The sequence below is a fragment of the Pinus tabuliformis genome, chromosome 8 (assembly GCF_031772625.1).
Source record: "Pinus tabuliformis cultivar Carrire ecotype Pingquan chromosome 8, CPIR1, whole genome shotgun sequence".
Lineage (NCBI taxonomy): Eukaryota > Viridiplantae > Streptophyta > Pinopsida > Pinales > Pinaceae > Pinus > Pinus tabuliformis.
The window spans coordinates 206,220,398-206,232,086 of record NC_142294.1 but is presented as its reverse complement, the minus strand read 5'-3'; the positions used below and the strand labels follow the sequence as shown (position 1 = coordinate 206,232,086).

The following is an 11,689-nucleotide window of genomic DNA, read 5'->3' as shown; positions in this document are numbered from 1 at the left end:
GGAAATATGACCTTGTAGATGCTCTTGCATCTGCTATCTCCAGGATAAGATTATCCGAACCCAAAAGGAGCAGATTGTGTACCACTACATATCCTGTTCCACAGCAGTGTTCATCTAATCTAAAAAGTAGCTTGTGTACAGCATTTTGAAAAACTGCTCTGTTACTGACTGGCACTGCACATTAATTATTGATTTTACGGCCCAAAATACTTTGACATTTCAAGAGTGACTGATAACATGAGTCATGCCATACACTGACTGAAGTAAGCGTTGCAGCAGCTGCATTTTGAAGATTAAAACTGATCTGAACATGAAATGACTCCATTGTTTGTACCAGCCTAATTTGCAACTTCCTATGGTGATCAGCAATTCTAATATCATTTTATGTACAGCTTCTAAAAGATTAGTTTGACTATCTGTATATATTGGGCTTCCCAATGAAGATGGAAAATGCAAGATATTAGAATTGCATTTTGTTATAAAGCATAACAATATCTTCTATAACAATTTTTGTGAAATACTGTTATTTCAAACTAAATTGCTCTTGTTTGTGTTTTAAGTCCTCGTTTGAGGTAAACGATAGTACACTCTATGACGTGCATTGAGCATTTTAGCAAATTTGGAGGAAAAAAGAATTGCTCAGGACCAGATAATTAATAGAATCAAAGTCGTTAATGAGACATCTGTCAATTTTCATGATACATCTAAGCTTTTGACATTTATGTGTTGCCTTGCAATTGGAGATCATTGCAAAGTTCAAACAGTTTAATATCTTATCCCTTGCATCTACAATTACTTGTTTACAATGAACAACCATTCTTTGGATTTAAATCCTTTGAACAAATGTTCCTTTTGTTTTATAATAACTATAGTTTGCTAGGCCTCGTTGAAAATTTGAACTAGGGGCTCCATTTGTAAATGAGATAGCAACACTCATAATTAACGCTAATGTTCCCTTTTTTTTATAATAACTATAGTTTGCTAGGCCTCGTTGAAAATTTGAACTAGGGGCTCCATTTGTAAATGAGATAGCAACACTCATAATTAACGCTGAGTGAACTGTGAAACACCATCCCTGACAAAATTGTTTCTTTGAGTTCATGTCCAGTGAACAAGTTTTTGTCGCATTTGTTGTCAATTCATTGCTCACTAAGGGAATGTTTTTTTCACATCAAATGCCTACCTATGGAAAGAAAATTGCCCATGAGTAGCATTTCGGAATGTTCAACATTCATGCAAAAGATGAGTGTTATCTGGGGATTTGCTCTCACGTCCAAAGCAACCAGAGTATGATATCCAAGCAGCAGGAAATATGACCTTGTAGATGCTCTTGCATCTGCTATCTCCAAGATAAGATTATCGGAACCCAAAAGGAGCAGATTGTGTACCACTACATATCCTGTTCCACAGCAGTGTTCATCTAATCTAAAAAGCAGCTTGTGTACAGCATTTTGAAAAACATGCTGACTGTTACTGACCGGCAGTGCTCATTAATTACTGATTTTACGGCCCAAAATACTTTGACATTTCAAGAGTGACTGATAACATGAGTCATGCCATACACTGACTGAAGTAAGCGTTGCGGCAGCTGCATTTTGAAGATTAAAACTGATCTGAACATGAAATGACTCCATTGTTTGTGCCAGCCTAATTTGCAACTTCCTATGGTGATCAGCAATTCTAATATCATTTTATGTACAGCTTCTAAAAGATTAGTTTGACTATCTGTATATATTGGGCTTCCCAATGAAGATGGAAAATGCAAGATATTAGAATTGCATTTTGTATAAAGCATAACAATATCTTCTATAACAATCTTTAGTGAAATACTGTTATTTCAAATTAAATTGCTCTTGTTTGTGTTTTAAGTCCTCGTTTGAGGTAAACGATAGTACACTCTATGACGTGCATTGAGCATTTTAGCAAATTTTGAGTAAAAAAGAATTGCTCAGGACCAGATAATTAATAGAATCAAAGTCATTAATGAGACATCTGTCAATTTTCATGATACATCTAAGCTTTTGACATTTCTGTGTTGCCTTGCAATTGGAAATCATTGCAAAGTTCAAACAGTTTAATATCTTATCCCTTGCATCTACAATTACTTGTTTACAATGAACAACCATTCTTTGGATTTAAATCCTTTGAACAAATGTTCCTTTTTTTATAATAACTATAGTTTGCTAGGCCTCGTTGAAAATTTGAACTAGGGGCTCCATTTGTAAATGAGATAGCAACACTCATAATTAACGCTGAGTGAAACACCATCCCTGACAAAATTGTTTCTTTGAGTTCATGTCCAGTGAACAAGTGTTTGTCGCATTTGTTCTCAAATTGTTTTTTGTCATTGGTTTGTAGCATAAGTTAGAAAGCCACTAATGCCCTAAACTCTGCATATACAGTGCTTGTATCCTGCAAGTCTACACCCCGAAATTGGTAATTAAGTGTGGATTTAAACCAATAAATTGATTTTTGTGTTCCTTGTTGTTTAACTTGGTTAATTCATGTCTTACATTATTACCAAATTTGTGATATCTCTACAAGAAAGTAAACTAGCGAGTCAATTTAATCAATGTCAATTCATTGCTCACTAAGGGAATGTTTTTTTCACATCAAATGCCTACCTATGGAAAGAAAATTGCCCATGAGTAGCATTTCGGAATGTTCAACATTCATGCAAAAGATGAGTGTTATCTTCCATTTAAGGTCTGGTCTTAATGCAATCCCTAAATAATCATGATTATAAAGTTTTTATGATATAAATCTACATAGATGTGGGTCAAAATATTAGACACATTGGTAATTAATAACATGGAATGCTATCATCAATTTCAATGCTGAACAGGGGTTTGTCAAATCTTATAAATATGAAATCACATCAGTTCCTCATTTTCCGAAGAAGTTAGATAAAAATGTCATAGTGCACAATGAAGCAGTGTCAAGTTAGTGGTTCAAGTCATTAATTGACAAGAGGATGGATCATCTACAGCACAAATGACAGGAGGAAGGCATCAAAAGCATGGACAGCACCATGATTTCTTATGTAAAGGAGACAGAATGTGTTGGTTGGTATGGATATATTTTTTATTTGTGTACTTTATAAAACTACAAACTTGTATTTATGTAAGCATTGAAGGTTATAGAGTATGGACAGGATGCATAATGTATTGGTTGGTATGGATGTAAGGGTTTATTTGTGTACAAGGAGAAAAAAGAAACTATAGCCTCTAGAAGTGATTCATTATGTCCATCTAAACAAAGATATGATATGCAGATCCATGATGGAAAGATAATAAATTCACACAAGCATCCAATGTATCAAACATTGACACTTGAATATGCAATACCAAGCTTTTAAGTGGTATCAGACCTGGGCATGGGCAAGTTTGTAATCTTCTTCAAAACCAAATCAAATCAGGCTTCAATTCCAAATAAGGGGTTTGATTTGTGTCTTGTTTGCTTCATGTTTTTAGAACTCATGGAAAAGTTGGCTGTGCAATTGGTAACAGAGTTCATAATTGAAGCATTAGAATAACTAAGAATGCATGTTTCAGGTTGACTTGGTTCAAAAGCAACAGGTTCAGAAAACTGCACGTCAAGATGCTATGAACGCAAGAGCTTCTTTCTTAAATATGAACACCGTAAATAAAATTAGAGTTGTTTTGATCATATAACAGATCTAACATTTGAGAATATATTTGAAGAACAATTTAGATTGATGTCCAAAACACTAATTCATTCCCAAATTGTGGTGTGTATACAGCGTTGTTACAGCTTAGTCTGCAGTATTAGACCAATTACGTGAGAAAATACAGAAACATTGCAGTAAAAAGAACCAACAATTCAATTTGTTGAACAATTACAGAGCCATGTGAATTAACTCGACATTCCATGTCAAAGTTCAAAATTTCATGAAACTTCAGGAGAGTAGTGGCATATAATTGATCTTTTACTTTTGCATTGATGAGGGCTCAAACATTCCTCGGTGCTCATCAGGCACCCATATTTTTAATATTGCACTGATGAAGGCTCAAACTTTCCTCAAATTTTGCAGGCACCCATGTTCTCAATGTACCTAGAGCCTTCTGAAACAACCCAACATTCCATGTCAAAGCACAAAGTTTCATGAACTTTAAGAGAACAGATTATGTCCATGAACAAATTATGAAAAAGGTATTTTTATAACAACATAACAATGGGAAAACATAAATATACTTATCATATGATAAAGGGCCACCTGACGACGCCATGATAACCTAGCTTATCTATTCTTTGTGCTTATCTATTATACATTGATGTCGTGGTGATCATATATCTCATTGATTTCTTATCCCTTGCATCTACAATTACTTGTTTACAATGAACAACCATTCTTTGGATTTAAATCCTTTGAACAAATGTTCCTTTTTTTTATAATAACTATAGTTTGCTAGGCCTCGTTGAAAATTTGAACTAGGGGCTCCATTTGTAAATGAGATAGCAACACTCATAGTTAACGCTGAGTGAAACACCATCCCTGCCCTCAACATTTGGACAAAATAACCAAGTGCCTTCTCCCCATACCCAGTGTTTGCATATCCTGCAATGATTGAATTCCAAGAAACCAAGAAGACCTTCTCAGGCAAATTCAAGGGGGGAAGAAAAGTTACCAACTCCTGGAAGCAAGAAAGCAAATGTGTTCTCCCTCTACATTGGAAAGGTGATGTATTTGGAAACAAATGGATGATTGATCAGGCAAGACAGCCTATCTCGGATTAATCCATCTAACAGGCATAAATGACACTGTTAATCAATTTTTCATGAGCTACGCACTTCATTCACTTTCGAAGAAGTTGTTCTATTTAGATCAGACTCAGCTATCCAACTTTCCACTGGGATTGCCATGTTTAGAGAAGATGTAAACAATCTTCAAATCATGGACACAGCAAATATGGTAGCACTCTTTGCTTATGTAGGCACAGGGGACTCTTGTCTGGCTGCTCTTTGGCCCTTGGATGTAATGATCTCGATGTAGATGTATCTGACTTTTAGTATACTATATGCAGCATTTTCAAAAAAGGAAAATAGATAAATAGAGAAAAAGCAACAAGTTAGAGTTCAAGTTGAAATTGTTCTCAAGGCGAAGAAGTGGCCCTGTTTATTACAAAACCTTTTTAACTTCTATACTCCATGCAATAAAAGAGAGCATTGGGGGGATGGCAGGGATCCACAATACGAAATTCTGGCTATTAATAATGCTTGATACATATGGAGATGATATCTGTGTCCAATATCTCTTGAAACATTAATATCAGTCCCCTGTACATCAGAAATAGGTCAGACAAGTGCAAGCATATAATAGTTTGAAATTTCCTTCATGGGAAAGCATAGTTTAGTGGTAGACACATCACTAACAAAATTTGAAGTTTTCCAACAATGTGTACAACATGTGCCTACAACAAATGCATGGATTATTGAGCTCATTAATGCAGCTAGCATATCTCATTGGAAAATGATGGAAAATATCATCTATTGGTACAATAGAGTTACAGAGTTGATGAGGTAATAGGATTTGAATTTAAGTTCATAAGTAGCAGATGGACATATGGGTTTGTTCAAGGCTAGCCTAATGCTGACTCAATATTTTCATCCTGGAAAAGATTCAGTAAAGATATAATGGTTTGTTTCACAAAACAATTATTTAAGAAAAAACAAAAAAGAGAGAGACTTGATAACCTCTGGCCTACTGCGTTCCTTACCTATACCAGAGGCAATCATGGGAGGACATATTACTGATATAATAAAAAGGACTCCATTTATGTCACTGTTGATGATAATCAATCACATCCCGTATCATTGTCCTATAGAAAACCTGCATCAGTTGAAGGAAATCATTCCATGGCATGGATACCCCATGAAAACTGTGTGGCGAGAATATGAAATAGCTGAGAGAAATTCAAAACATTGCTACCAGATTGAGTATTAGGTATCACCCAAAGTAGATAGCCAAGAACAGGTGCTTGATAACTCTTTAGAAGAGCATTTAAAATTCATAGGCTATAGTGATAAGTTACCTGAAACAGAAAAATGGGTACGGTTTTTGAAAATGTGTATTGGAAATGCCACTTTCAAAGTTTCAGGAAACCAGGAAGGGCTGTGTATGTGTGTGCATGCATATTGTGTATATACATACACCCAATGCTACAAAAATATGTTGTGTTATATTAAATCAACTGTCCAGCTGCCAAGGAAGCATGAACATCATGGCTTATGCAATTCAATAACCCACCACTTCCTTCCCTGGAAATATCAGTAGCAGAAACGAAATGGCCAAAGTCAAAATGGACCTCAAGTATCATTAAGAGAATATGGAATGCAAGTCCAGGATTCATCATTTGGGATCTCTGGAAAGCAAGAAAACATTTTTTTATCAAGAGCTAATCAATGCTGGAAATAATTGGGCAGGGACTTACAGACAATCAAAGAAGATATCAAATCCCAAATAGAAGAGAAGACTAGGGCAGCCAAACATCTCAAGAATTGAGATTTCTGAAGGCTTGGAAGGTCCAACAATCAGGAAATCATACTCCTCTCACTAAAGGATAGACAATAAGGGACCCCTAAATGTTATGTGGATGCCAACCAAGGATGAGTGGTAAAAATTAAATTTTGACACAGCAACCAGTGGAAGCCTTCTATTGGTGGCCGAGTCCTCAGAGAAAGAAGATAAATCTTTTATATGTTTTGCAGATTCATTGGCAGAGCTATGGGCCATAAGGCTGAAAATGAAGCTCTTACAGAATGAATAAACTTTAAAGTTGTGTCAGATATGGAATCCAATCTATTGAAGTAAATGGGACTCAAAACTACTAATTGACATCCTTAAGGGTGATGCTTTGAGTAGTTAATGGTTATTAGGAGCAAGAAGGACTGATTAAACCACCCAGAATTTGAGTGAATATAATCTTCAACCACACCAGGAGAAGAACCAACAAAATAGCTAACCCAACAGCTAGGATGGGTGGTGCCTTACCTGTCTCAATCCTTCTTACCTATGAAGAGGTATGATCACCTGAAAAAACAATAGATCTTACTTCTTGGCACCAAAACAGGTCCGACACAGAAGCCAACTTATACATCTCGTTAGAACAACTTCAAGAATAGAATTGTATAATGTGGGGAGACGCAGGGACAAGATTAGTGGAGAATGCAAGGATGAAGTTGACAGTGGCCTGGAATTGAACAGAGAGTAACTTCACTGAGTCAATGCTGTCTTTCAAAATATCACACTGAAATTGGCAGTCCTTGGTAAACTGGTTAAGGACTATGCAGAATCAACAAACCAAAATAATGATGAACTGCAGGCAAGCATGAGGAATGATTATTTTAACATCAACAATCAGCTGTAGTGCCTTGTTGTGGACAAAGGAAAAGGAAGTTATAACATACACCAGATACGAGGAGACATAGCCAACATATGAGCAGTTTCGGTGCTGAAAATGTTTACAGCCCTCTGTGAACTCACGTGGAAGGGTTTGCAAAAGTTGTTCACCCACTCACTTGTCAAAGAGAAAGTTCCTTCAAGAGAGTATTGCTTAGGAGCAAAAGTTTCTGTTACTTTTGCTTCAATAACTGGAAATACTAGTTAATTTTTGGAAGCTTTTATGAAGAAGTATAAATGCTTGTGACCCAGAAGTCATACCAGGAACAATATAGCTTAAATTGTAGAGATAATCCAGGAATAAATTGTGTTATGAAAAAGCAATTGGACCTAATGGGACAGAAGTAAATCTACACAATTTTGATGTATGCAACTGCAGACACCATACTGGTGGCCTTATCTAAAAGAGAACTTTTACTCCACAAAATAAAAATAATATTGCTTAGGCATAAATCTTCGTTGCTCAAAACCTGATGAAAATAAACAAAAGAAAAAAAAGAAAACATGGAGATCTGGTTTGTTGCTTAGATTAAAATTTGTGTTTGATTTAATTTTTAAAAAAAAAATTAAAATTGGAGTACGTATTTACTATTAAGGTTTGGGAGGTGTTACCTACAAATGATGCACTTCAAAGATGTTCAAAGTCCAATCATCAAGTACAAACTCAAGGAGAGTTTGAGAACATCACCCACTGTCACTTCAATAGTCATCCTCCTCACTTTAGGCTGGTTCTTTTCCAACACAAGGGGGGAATCCCTTAAGATAAAATCACTAATCTGTCCTTGAATGTGGATCCAAAAATCATATTAGTGAAGTGGATTAAATCATATTAGTGAAGTGGATTGTTTTAGGATTTTAGAATGTAAAAATGGTGGAACTGAGAGGACAAGTGCCTTATCCTTTGGGTTATGGAGTCAGAGCAGCATGAAGGGAACTAAGTTGAACATTTACCATATGAATGTTCCCTTCACCCTGACTCCATGAAGGTCCCCAAGATGATGATGAGGATCACCAAATCTTCCTTGGATGAAGGGAACTCCTCACTATTTAACCACTCTTGGCTTACGCATGTAACCAAGGTCCACACTGTCCCTCCAAATATGTAGAATATGCCTCAGACAATGTGAGAAGATACCTTGGTGGTGAGAAATACCTCCACATATACCTCCAATAGTGATTTATACACCAAAATATGCAGAATATCCTCCGAACAGGTGATATCAAAAAAATAAACTAGAACTTCCCCAAAGAACCATAGCTTTCATATCCATGATTTGTACCTTCATCTAGTCAAGCTAGATGAACAAGGTAGTCCTCGGGCAAAGAGAGACAAGGTAAATGGCCTTCAAGACAACGCTCATGCCAATGATTCACATTCTTATAATTGAATTACTGAGAAAAGGATGCCTCTGAAAATGCATAATGAAACATTCATTTTCAGGTGATAACAACGAGGCTTCGTATGGGGACTGTACACTCTCATAGGGTGCAAGAAAACTCCAGAATCTCTGATGGTTGTTGATATGCATGATGTACCTACAAAGGAAAAAGGCTAGAATAGGTGACATGATGGGTCCAATCATTCACATTTCCTGTCACACCAAGTAGAAAATCCAATTCAAATTTATTACCAAAATACTTAAGAAACCTCATATCTAGCTTCTCATTCTCAAGAGCCTCTGAAGATAAGGCACAAGCCAGGATGCCACAAGGAATGTAGCATAAATGAAACCTAATGCTTGCAAACATCAAGCTTATTCCTAATACCTAATTTAATGGCAGGAAGATATAATGCCAAGTATAAGCAAAGAGCCAATGCGGCTATACAATCAACTCATAAATCATAAGAAATTTCCCCTTGTGTTTGGTAACAAACCAAAATAAGGAAACCTTGAGTTCCCCCAATGTTTACGTTTTAACTTCTGGAAATTTGTTGATGAAGAATAAGGATTGTTGATGAAGAATAAGGATGGGTTGATCATATCCAGATTGATTTATATCTCTGCATGCAAGGTCCATCCTCTACTAGATAGGGTTGATATAAAAGCGATCATTGGGATACAAATAGGACAACCCACTATCAAACAAACAATCATATCTAGAACTTACAAAAAGGTCTCACCAGAGGCTAATTTGAAATGGAAGAATGTAAATGGAAGAAATCTCTGCGGGCTTTGTGACAGAATTGCCCCAGACAATTAGGAAGCATGACTCTCTTATTTTGGTAATAAGTGCACTTACCAAGGTTATCCCTGGTAGTACAAACTTAGAATATCTTAGCCAGATAAACAATAAGCCTCATACACATTATTCAATATTGCTTATAACAACAAATGCTATGGTATAAGCACAATTAAACAGGGAAAGCTAATGCAATAGTTGAACCTGAATTATAGTCCATCGGGCTGTAGTTTAGTGCTCGAATGGAGCAGTTGTTGTGATGAAGATCCAGGTTCAAATCCCGGTGGGCATGCTCCTCCCTTGCATAGGATTTGCTGGTTGTGGCTATTGTTTAGACTTCAGGCGTTTGGGTTTGGTTCATCTTGTTGAATAATGTTAATTATATTTGTTTGTGTACTGTCCATATCCTTGTGATCATTGTTGGCCAAAATTAAAGTATTTTGAGATGGCTTAGTACCAGCGACCCACCCATAGCCACTACAACACCCATAGCCACTACAATTACATGGGATAGGGCAATTTTCTGGGTCCACTGTTTAAAAAAAAGGCATCTTCCAGTCTTACAAAATTAGTATAATCGGAATCATTTAAAGTTAAACTCATTGCTGTCATTTTAAAGTTAAAAATAGTTTAACTTTTAGTTTCTGTTAATTTTGTCAGGTCCCGCCATATCTTTAACTCGGCAAAATATGTTGATATTGATTCCTGGTTAAATGCTAATGGTGGAGGCGGATCAAATTTTTTACGTCCGTCAATTCAAATGCATTACTTGTGTTTCTGCTTCTCAACATTTTCACCCCTTCGCATTGATATGCAGCATATACTTATGGTCATGTATGCATAAGTAGTCATAGAGTACGCGTTTTGTTCAGTGAAACGCGGGCTCTTCAAAACAGGGGGTTTATTGTCATGTAAACCATGGCGATTGTTCCAGTGTCAAGTCCACTTGTCTGCACGTCAGCTCCCAAAATCTATCTGTTAATTTTCCTCAAGGGTTTTACAATGAAAATAACAGCAACAAAACGCGGGCTCTTCAAAACAGGGGGTTTTGTTGTCATGTAAACCATGGCGATTGTTCCAGTTTCAAGTCCACTTGTCTGCACGTCAGCTCCCAAAATCTATCTGTCAATTTAATTGTTGAGGATAGTCGGTGTCCTCAAGGGTTTTACAATGAAAATAACAGCAACCAGCAACCAGAACCTGATGCTTTTACATATCAGGGATTTCGATTTCGCATTGAAGGAAATTTCAATTAACAGAGTCGGAGGTTTGTCCGAATTGTACCTGGGTGGCGAGCTGCAGAGTTTAGGAATTGCAGAGCGTCAGCTCCCAAAATCTATCTGTCAATTTAATTGTTGAGGATAGTCGGTGTCCTCAAGGGTTTTACAATGAAAATAACAGCAACTAGCAACCAGAACCTGATGCTTTTACATATCAGGGAATTTCGATTTCGCATTGGAGGAAATTTCAATTAACAGAGTCGGAGGTTTGTCCGAATTGTACCTGGGTGGCGAGTTGCAGAGTTTAGGAACTGCAGAGCGGGAGGGGCAAAGTCGAGGAAGAAGGTGAGTGAGCAGCCCATCGTAATTCTTCATTTCGAATTTCCAATGGCAATAACTTTCCAGCTCCGACCCTATCTGTGAGGGGATGTCAGGATTGTCAGGGATGTCAGGATTTTCAGCCCTGATGGGATCCTCTGTCAGGGGAGGGTGGCGGAGAAGGAGGGTGGTGGAGGCCACCGACCGCGGAGAGATTGCCACCGGACGATTTTTCGGCCGTGCCGGGCCATTCCTCCCCTTAGATAGACTACTCAGTCCATCACAAATTTTCTATCATGTGATTTTTGCCAAAAAAAATTTCTCATAATTTGATATGGAACACAAAAACTTTAGTTCAATAATATTTTATTTTTTTTCACTAATAAATAATAATATTTTATTTAATTATTTAAAATAATAATTTATATTTATATTTAATAATTATATAAATTATAATATATAAATTAAATATTAATATATGTAAAATTAAAAATATTACATAATACTAAATTAATAAGATGTGGTCTTAAAAATGTGAAATTCTCTTTTT

The 11,689-nt window shown here is 36.4% G+C and overlaps 1 long non-coding RNA gene across 1 annotated transcript; it reads right to left on the bottom strand.

The window, feature by feature from the left end:
• Window positions 1-3,726: 3,726 nt before the first annotated feature.
• On the bottom strand, window positions 3,727-11,436 carry LOC149234847 (uncharacterized). The gene is made up of 3 exons (XR_016268234.1): window positions 11,105-11,436; window positions 10,886-11,019; window positions 3,727-4,085 (listed from the first exon to the last, which is right to left on the bottom strand). It is a non-coding gene; the product is annotated as an uncharacterized LOC149234847 (long non-coding RNA).
• Between the last annotated feature and the right edge of the window lie 253 nt (window positions 11,437-11,689).